Source organism: Atractosteus spatula, chromosome 27 (assembly GCF_055471065.1).
Source record: "Atractosteus spatula isolate fAtrSpa1 chromosome 27, fAtrSpa1.hap1, whole genome shotgun sequence".
Taxonomy (NCBI): Eukaryota; Metazoa; Chordata; class Actinopteri; order Semionotiformes; family Lepisosteidae; genus Atractosteus; species Atractosteus spatula.
The window spans coordinates 8868380-8878379 of NC_142732.1; positions in this window are offsets into that span (position 1 = coordinate 8868380).

Consider the following 10000-nt stretch of genomic DNA (forward strand, 5'->3'; position numbering starts at 1 on the left):
CTACCTCTTGAATGGGACACTGCTGGCTCCATTTGGCGCAGCTTCCTAGAATAAAGTTATTTTTAATTGGAACAGTCACTCGGGCTGTTTGTATGTATGAGCAGAAGGATCTGATCGAATTCCGTCACGTAACCCCTTTCTCGCCTTTTTTTTTTGTTTTAAAACTGCTGCTTCGGAGTTCTTTTGTTCACGACTGTTACTCGCCTGTTCCCAGGGCCTGGCTGTCGCGTTTACATTTTTAATCCGTGATAACGGCTCCAGAGTCATTAGTAATCCCTTGGTGACAAATACCGCATTACAGATACGAAAGCGAAGCCGCCCGGAGGCCGTACACACTTTTAATCCCTGACTTTAACAAGGAACAATGTGTGGAAAGAGATCACGCTTCTTATATTTCCTAATATATATAGACAACAAATGTTGTATTACAATTATTTAGGTAAAGGTTTATTCCGTTCTGAAAAGAGAAGAAAGAAAAACAACGTTTCAGCTGTGGAGTCTTCTTCGGGTGTGGGCAATATAATTATATCGCTATATTGCTAAATATATTATAATTATCATACTCAAATGTTTAATAAATAACGTCAGGACTAAAATAGAAGGACGTATTTTTGTTGGAAATCAAAAATGCTGACACCAAATATTATTATACCACTGTGAATATTTCCCTGTGTAATCAGTATAGCATTACAGAGTAGGCTTACTCTCAGTTACTGTTGCAGAAAGGACATTAGGAAGGAAAGATTTAAAAAAAAAACTCTGGCTTACTTGTTTCCGATATGGATAGGAGTTTATTATCCTCGGGGGTGGGAATTGTTTTTACGGCAGCAGTGTTGGTGTACAGACGGACAGAAGAAAAAAACGACAGGAACAACACTATACAGACATTTTCCCACAGAAGGTCGAGTGTTAAGTAAGGATATGGCCACAGGCATGAACGAGAGCTTAAATATGATGGTTTTGGAGTTGGGGAGTCGGTATCTGCGTTGTGATGGGAGTAACTGGAAATTATTAAACAAGAATCTGACATATTTCCATATTAAACAACCTTCTGACATATTTTCACCAGTTTGTTCTTGCTCCGCAGATCCAGGTCGCCAAAAGAAGCTATATACCAATAACTGTTTTCGACGAATTCGTATCGATTTTCTCACTATAATTTTAGTTACCTGAGAACAGTATTTTAAACAAAAAAAAATTGTTTATGAGCAAAGCTATTGGCCAGATAAAGGCGAAAGATAAAATGCAAAGCCTTATATCGGACACAAATTAATGAGCAGATCGTTGTTAAATGAAATGCGCTTTATCAGACATAAAGATGGGAACTCCTATTTTAATAAATATTTCAATAGTTTTGTTCTTAAACAAGTAAGAAAATCGTTAAAAATACTGTTCTCATGTAACTACTAACGTAGGGCACATTTTATACCAGAATGACCAATAAAGAAACGTGTTAAAACTGGAGCAGACGAGTCAAGCATTTTATTAAACAGTCGGACTTTATTTAATTGGGAATTCTAAATTGCTCTATAAGGTTAGGGTCAACGTCCAAAACAACGTGTTTTAAAGCTGGATTTGTGTTGTGTTTATAGACCGAATCTTTGCAGCTTCACCGCCAGAAGAGTCGATAAAGACGCAGTTTCTTACCAACGCTCTGAAAACTGAGCAGGGAGACGCTCTGGACAGGTTTTAGCAAAATCCATCTCTTTTAGATAGATGAGATACTTTATTGATCCCGTGAGGGAAACGGCAGTTTATTTCCTCTTTAGAAATTCGTGCTCTGGAGGTTAAAAACAGGTGAAAAGAACAAATGGCACCACCGTCCCTCTGCAAAATTATTAAAGTGTAAAAGTGAACATTTTAGGCCTATGCGTATTACAATAGGAAGACGATTCAAATAAACACTTTAAAGCAAACAGGAATAGTGAACTCCAATCCACCTGAACAATTTAGAGACCTGCAAAGTCTACAAGCCCGGCTTTCATATTTATATTCTAGCACGGCAGCACAATCTCTAATCATATGCACTCGGACAAAGTGTGTCTGCACGGCGCTCAAGCCCAGGAGCGACCAGCGAGGACGCGCACGGCCCTGCAGGTTGTCAATTGAAGAGAAATCGCCTTTTTCCTCCAAGTCGCGGGGCCGTGACCCTTGTCTGACCGTATGGAAAATGGGCAGCGATAGCCTCACTGAGATCAAAAGCACACATCGTTAGCGAACCATCAGTTTCAGCCCCGGGGCGCTCCGGTACTCCAGGGCCGTGTTGAGGTGTGGCGAGGTGAGATTCTTCACACTTACGGGACAGGTAAGTGGGGGGGGGCTTGTGCGCGTGTGGCATCACGGGGGGGCATGTTCACCTAGCAAGGGTTCAGCGCTGACAGAAAACGCGAGGTAGAGGTATAAATACACAAGGCCCAGGGACAAACCTCAGCAGTTTGTGGGAAACCACCACCGGCCCGCAGAGCAGCTGAAAGCCCGAGACGATGGACTACCGGCCGGATCTCGGGAGTTGTGGCAGCGGGGCGAGCTCGCTCTACTTCCTCGCGCACTGGCCGTTTCCTGCTGCGGCGCACTGCTCTGCACGCGACGCCAACAGGGGTGAGGTTTGCTTTCCCACGTTTCAGACACGACCCGGGCCGCTCCACGACCACCTGTCAGCTCAATGCAACGTTGTTATTTAAAACGATCTAGGGATGCATCTCGGTACCTGTACTTGACCCCGCAGAGTGTCTTAGAGAAAAGACAGACGGGTACTCTACTAGGGCTAGAAAAAATTTAGTTGCACTTTTGTTGTATTTCGATGCTATTTTATTTCAATAGGTTGGCACGTTCTAAGCTTTATGCTGGAGCAGGCAGGTCGGGTTCTGAGAAATGGTCTGTTACTTGGATAGAATTGCGCAGTCCAGAGAAGGCAATACTCAATCCCCGTACCCCCTCGTGAGCTGATTTTCCGGCGTGGAAGATTAAGCTTCCTTGCCCGTCGCCGGGAGAAACGCAAGGGCGGAGGGTCCCCAGCGTGAGCTGCGCCTTCCCAGGGCTCACTGACCGCGTGTGATTGTCTTCCCGCAGGGAGGGGCCCGTGCGCCGGCGCGCCGAAGCGCAGGAGACGCACAGCCTTCAGCGGAGCGCAGAGACGCAGCCTGGAGGAGGCGTTTGAGCTGAACAAGTACCCTGATGTCAAGGTGAAGCAATCGCTGTCTGCCATCACCGGGCTCCCCGAGTCTACAATCCAGGTACAGGCGCCCTTTCGTTTCCAGTGCTGTGCGCGCTAGGCTAGGCGATAAACACTGCTCCATCTGTAGTAAGAGGTGGAGGTCAAAGACGGTCCTTTTTAACAATCTGAGCAAAACTCTTAGCAACAATGGACCATGATCATAAAATACAGTACATTTACAGTAGCCTTTTAAGACATCTCGTTTACCGTAATCATGGGGCTTTATTTAAACGTTGCTGAAGGCGTGTGGGTGGTGCACCTCTATTTTAATGCATGTATCAATACACAAGTGCGAGCCACGCTGAGCTGGTTTATAACGGATTCGAAGTGGCTGATGTATCACCACCACTTCAAGCCTAAATTGCCGACTGAGTCACTGTCAAATGGTATTTTAGTTACTGACAGTTTTGCAGTACGCAATATGGGTTTCCCAAAACATTCTGCTCTCCCTTAAGCCATTTATTAAAAGCTGTTATGTTGTAAGTCATCATAACAATACTCCTGGAGTAAAAATAGTGTTCTGTCGGTCATTTTTTTACCTGGTGATGCAACAGTTCCTAAAACTGTTCAAAGAAACAATATATATAGATGTACGCTCACCTGAAAGCTTATGCAAATAAGTAATAATTAAAACGATGTTTGATCATTAAATTATTCACAGTAGTCATTACATTTATTTCCATATTTTCTCATAAATTCAGAAGTATCTATAACAAACTCATAAAGTTCAAGGAGTGTGTAGAAAATGAGTATCCTATCACTCTGTCAAACCCAAGTATTGTGTCGCGGTGTTATTTCACACAGAGAAGGCTGCATTAAGTGCTTAGGAAAATGGCAGATAAGCTTCAGTCAGTGTGTTTTCATCCCTTTCTGTTCTGTGTGTAGAGTCATGGGGTGAGTGGCCTGCTGGCCAAGGCAGTAGTGAGAAGGATGAGGCACCAGGAATGAGCCTCCCCGCTAATGCAGCCCCTTGTACTTCTTGCAGGTGTGGTTCCAAAACCGGCGTGCACGTTTCTACAGGAACAAGGAGCAGGCTGCGGCACCATCGGGGGCAGGAGCAGAGCCAGACTGCCAAGGTCTGGAGCCCGGCCCAGCGGACACCTTCCCCAGCTTGCCTGAGCGATCTCCATCGGCTCAGGGCCCGGAGGGAGGGCGCCGACCCCAGCGCCAGTCTGTCTCCCCCATTCCAGCTCATGTGGACCAGGCAACCTGCCCTCCCTCTCCAAGCCCCCCCGGACCATCCAGGATTGCCCATGGCCTCGAAGAAACAAGACAGCTCCTCTGCCAGGTGGCATGTCCCTTTGTAGCTCACCAGGCAACCCCTGGTCATCCTTCTCCAAGCCTTCCAGCTCAAGTACACCAGGCAGCCCCTCGTCATCCTTCTCCAAGCCTTCCAGCTCAAGTACACCAGGCAGCCCCTCGTCATCCTTCTCCAAGCCTTCCAGCTCAAGTACACCAGGCAGCCCCTCGTCATCCTTCTCCAAGCCTTCCAGCTCAAGTACACCAGGCAGCCCCTCGTCATCCTTCTCCAAGCCTTCCAGCTCAAGTACACCAGGCAACCCCTGGTTATCCTTCTTTTCCAATCCTCCCAGCTGAAGTACACCAGACGACCCCTTATCATCCGTCTCCAATCCTCCCAGCTGAAGTACACCAGACGACCCCTCGTCATCCTTCTCCAAGCCTTCCAGCTGAAGTACACCAGACGACCCCTCGTCATCCTTCTCCAAGCCTTCCAGCTCAAGTACACCAGACGACCCCTTATCATCCGTCTCCAATCCTCCCAGCTCAAGTACACCAGACAACCCCTTATCATCTTCCTCCAAGCCTTCCAGCTCAAGTACACCAGGCAACGCCTGTTTATCCTTTTCCAATCCTTCCAACTCAAGTCCACCAGACGACCCCTCAACATCCTTCTCCAGGCCTTCCTGAAACAACCAGGATCCCCCAGTGCCCTGGAGCAACAGGCCAGCTCCTCTTCCAGGCTGCATCTCCCTTTGCAGCTCGAGCGGACCCGGCCCTGCCTCCAGGGATCGATCCGCCCGGCCTGCCGGAGCCCTCGCCGACGTCGTGGCCCGGAAGCATCAGCTCGTACCCATCCCACGGCATCGTGCAGAGCCAGGGTTCTCCGTTCTGGGACGCCGCCTTCCACCAGCCTGAAATCACCGCCCCTCACTTCCCAGAGGGTCTGGGGTACGGCGCAGTCGGCGGGATGCTGCAGGAGAGCCTCGCCGACATCGATGCCATGTGTGACTACGCTGTGCCCAGCCTGTGCCAAGCACTGCTGCCGCAGGGGGACTGGATGGCCGGTCAGCCAGAAGAGCAAGACAGCGTACTGGCAGAGTTCAGCTCCTGCTACCTGAAGGACTTTAATTTAACTGACGCCGAGTTCTCTATCGCTTTAATCGATTCTTTAATTAACTAAATAGTAATTGAACATTATTTAAAACAGTCTTTTAAGTTAGTTGCATTATTATTCATTTTGTGAAAATTTAAAAAATGTTTTATTATTTGAGTCATTTAATTAATTTTACATAATTATTGAAAAACATGTTGTTCACCTTTAGGTAGGTCTAGGGTAATAAGTAAGCAATTCATGTTTTGCAGAGTTTTAGGGGACTGTTTTTATGTATGGAGGGTCTTTTATGTTTCTATTTAGACATCTTTGTTGCTCCATTGCAACAGGACAAAATGTATCATTTATTATAATTTCTTTTATTTATTATTTATTTTATTATTATAATATTTAATCACTTACCTTTTCCTGCATGCGTTCGTGGATTTATATGGGATATGGTGAGGGTGCTCATTAAAGATTTGATGGGAATGTTTTATGGTTTATTATATTGTTATATTAACAAATATTTGTCATTTCAATAAATGACTCACTTAAGTTAAACAACTGTCCTTATTTGTTTTGTATCTTATTAAGTGCATTTAAACCTAAGAACAGGACACAAATCTTCCCAGAGAATTACAGAAAAATTACAGAAAAAGAACCCTGGTTTCTTTGAAGAAATGGCTGAATAATAGCCTTGGATTAGTGAAAGACACTAAGCAGATAGCCCTCTCACCTTATGTTTTCTGGGTTTAGATTCGTATTTTCTACCATGACTCAGTGGAGGGTTGTGCTGTAGCTAAATATACATTAAATAATAAGAGTAACTTTTATTTATAAAGGACCTTTCCAAACCCAAGGAAACTGTAAATAATGATAAAGAAATAAAAATGACAAAAAACAATAATATATCCTTACACTTATACTGCTATTTTGGGCACTCAAAGCACTTCATAGGTAGTGGGGATCCCCTCCACCACCACCAGTGTGCAGCCCCACCTGGATGATGCACCAGTACTCTCCCCACACACCAGCTCTCAGTGGGGAGGAGAGCAGAGTGATGAAGCCAGTTCAGAGATGGGGATTATTAGGAGGCCATGACTGGTAAAGGCCAGGGGGAAATTTGACCAGGATACCGGGGTAACATCACTCTATTCAAGAAACCCCCTGGGATTTTTAATGACCACGGAGGAGAGTCAGGACCTCGGTTTTACATCGCATCTGAAGGACGGTGCCTTTTTTTACAGTATAGTGTCCCTGTCACTATATTGGGGCATTAGGACCCACACAGACTGTAGGGTGAGCGCCCCCTACTGGCCCCACTAACACCTCTTCCAACTTTAGCTTTCCCAGGAGGTCTCCCATCCAGGTACTGACCAGGCTCACACCTGCTGAGCTTCAGTGGGAGGCCAGATATGAGTAAAAAAGTAAAAGAAAAATTATTAATAATAACATACAGGACAAACCGTGGGGCATTCAGTCAAAGGCCCCAGTAAAAATGTGTGTTTTGTGATTGTATTTGAAGACAGTCAAAGAATGTGTCTCTATAACAGTGAACAGTGACCAAAAGCACTAAAAGTCTGAGATTAAGTCCTGAGTACAGTGAGCAAAAGACCAGCCATAACTGAACAGAGCCTATGGGAGGGAGTGTAAACACGAAGGAGTTCAGAGGTGTACAAGCATGATTATTTAGAGCCTTTAAAGTCAGTAACAGGATCTGATATTGAATACGTGGCCTTATAGGCCAATGCAGAGACGTAAGTGTGGGAGTGATATTGGACGCTGCCAGGCTCTGGTGTGGGACTATTGGACCAGTGAGACCTTGTGCCTGAGTCCACATTATTTAAGTAGCCCCAAGTCTGTGCTCATATATAACACAAGTCTGTGCTCCTCAATGAAGACTGTAGTATATTATTCTCTAGCCACATCTACTCTTCATCTCTTATGTAGGATGCCCACAGAAACTTGATCATGCATGCGTTAAGCTTTCTTATAATTTCCCATGACTTGTGTCCCGCTGCTGTACTTCTTTAGGTTTTTACCATGATTTCCCTCTGCAGGACTACACTCCACAGTTTTCCGCACAGCTATAGACAGGCTGGTGTGGAAGTTACAGACTGTGACTTTACACTATCTCACAGTACCTTAGTCTTTCTCACACATTGTCAGGTCACACTGTTCCAAAGTGGGGGTGGGGGGGGAGGCTTTATCTAAACTAGAAATCCACGGCGCATAATCGTTTGACTTCTTAAGTGGTGCCTGCAGTCAGCAGGGGGCACTGGAGCCCGATGACTGCATTGTTTAAGGCCTGGGTTGCACAGGTGACAAGTGGGCCGTTCTCACTTCTGGGTCTGAGTGTTGTGTGAATCACCACTGTTAACAGTGAATGAGCCAGCCAGCGAAGCAAAGCTCATTATAAACAGCACTCTGTAAGAGAGGCCCACGCTGCCCATTAACTTAGAAGTTAACAGCCAAAGTCCCTGGCCTAGAGTATGCAATTTCTGAACACCCCAACATCATTGTTACTAAATACAGTACTTTAATTCTGTTTGCGTTTGTACATCATTTGAATGAATCTGATTTTTTTTAAAGATGCAAACATATATTTTTTTAAATGTAACACGTCATTCGTTTAACAAAACTAAATTGGATTTCTTGTTATGTGCTGTGATCAAACTTTTCAATAAAACTTTTAGACTCAGATGCAGGGACATGTGTTCGTATAAATCCTGTTTTAAAGTGATTTTTTAACAACTATCTTTAGGTATTAATTTATACCTATACTAGAGGTAAGTATAATTGATATAATATGCAGGTCTGCGTGATTGAGTTATTAAGAATTTCTTTTAACAAAGCTTATCATACACTGCAGTACTGCGTTATCTTCACTTAAATCAATCAGGTTGCGGGGGGTTGCAGACCACAGTTCTTTTTCATACTTTAAAAGCCTGAAAAAATTAACACCTTGGAAAGTAGTTAGTAGTTTAAGACATGAAGAAAATTTTCTTAGTACAAGGTTAAATGTAGTCTCATGCCCTGTCTACAGTGTTAGCTTTGTCTGAAATAGAAATAAGGAACAAGACCTTTATGGAAAACACAGGGAACGGTACAATCAATATCATGAAACCATTGGTTTTGTGGGGAATGTTTACTGCTTTTTTTTTCAACACAACAAACTTTATTTCACAATAAACATCTGACCATGTGTATACACTTACAAGTCATGCAATCTCTGCTGTATTACAAAAGTTCTTGGAAAGGTGATTGTCCATGTTCAGTCAGAGCAAGTGGATTCTGGGGCTGGATTTGCACACTAAAAGAGTCTCTACCAGCCCTGCCTCTTGCTGTTGTCCCTGCCTTACCCCTGTCCCGGCTCTGAAACCGCGGGTGTCCAGTCCTTAGCAGGAGCTCAAGGGAACAGTCCCTTCCCACAGTCCTGTCCAGTGTTTTATTTTTTGATATATAACAAAAGGAAAACACAACAACCAAGGTTATACACACACAGATGTCACAACATGACAGAACAAAGGTAGCCTCAAATTAATTAAACAGAACTTTACCAACAGTACAGAGGTTGTGTGGCGATAGGGGTCACATTAAATTAAATCATATTAAATATGTTAATATGGTAAAAGATATTTATAAACCAACTCATCAAGCATATTTTTAAATATTTTTAGTGAATTTGAGTATAACTTAAATGAGTTCGAAAATTCTCTAAAGCACATAGGAGTTTTTTTAACTCTACATGCACGTATGTAAACTTTTGCCAACAAGAGAATGACATTTAACATTATACGGGCTTCTCTGTGTGGATTCAAAACACCAAGCACAATATCCTTAAAAGCTAGATGGGCACAAATATTACTATTATTTAGCCAAGAACATCCAGAGTGCCAGAAAGCTGTTGAATGATGACATGAGAAAAAATTTGTTCAGTTGTTTCAATATCTGATTCACAAAAGGTGCAGGTGTTACAGTCAAAGTTAAACCTTTTTCTCAGAAATTCCTTAGAGGGATATAAATTGTTCAGTATTTTAAAATTACTTAATTTTTTCAGTGGCAAGGGGAGAGATTAATATATTCAGTTCTAATAATAATAAGAAGAAGAAGAATAAGAATAATAATTAATAATAACTGCTTACACTTATATAGCGCTTTTCTGGACACTTCACTCAAAGCGCTTTACAGGTAATGGGGACCCCCTCCACCACCACCAGTGTGCAGCCCCACCTGGATTCTAGCAGACATAAGAGAAAAATAGTCTATTTAATTAAAAATTACTTTCTCATTGATGATGGGGTAGAATCTATCTGCCATAATTGTCTGGATGTATTTATTATTGCACGTTTTTCTAAAATATTGTAGGTACCAATTTTGATCTCAGGTAGTAGGGGAATTATATTACTATGGAATGTGGATTTTTTTTTAACCAAAGTCAGAACATCTGG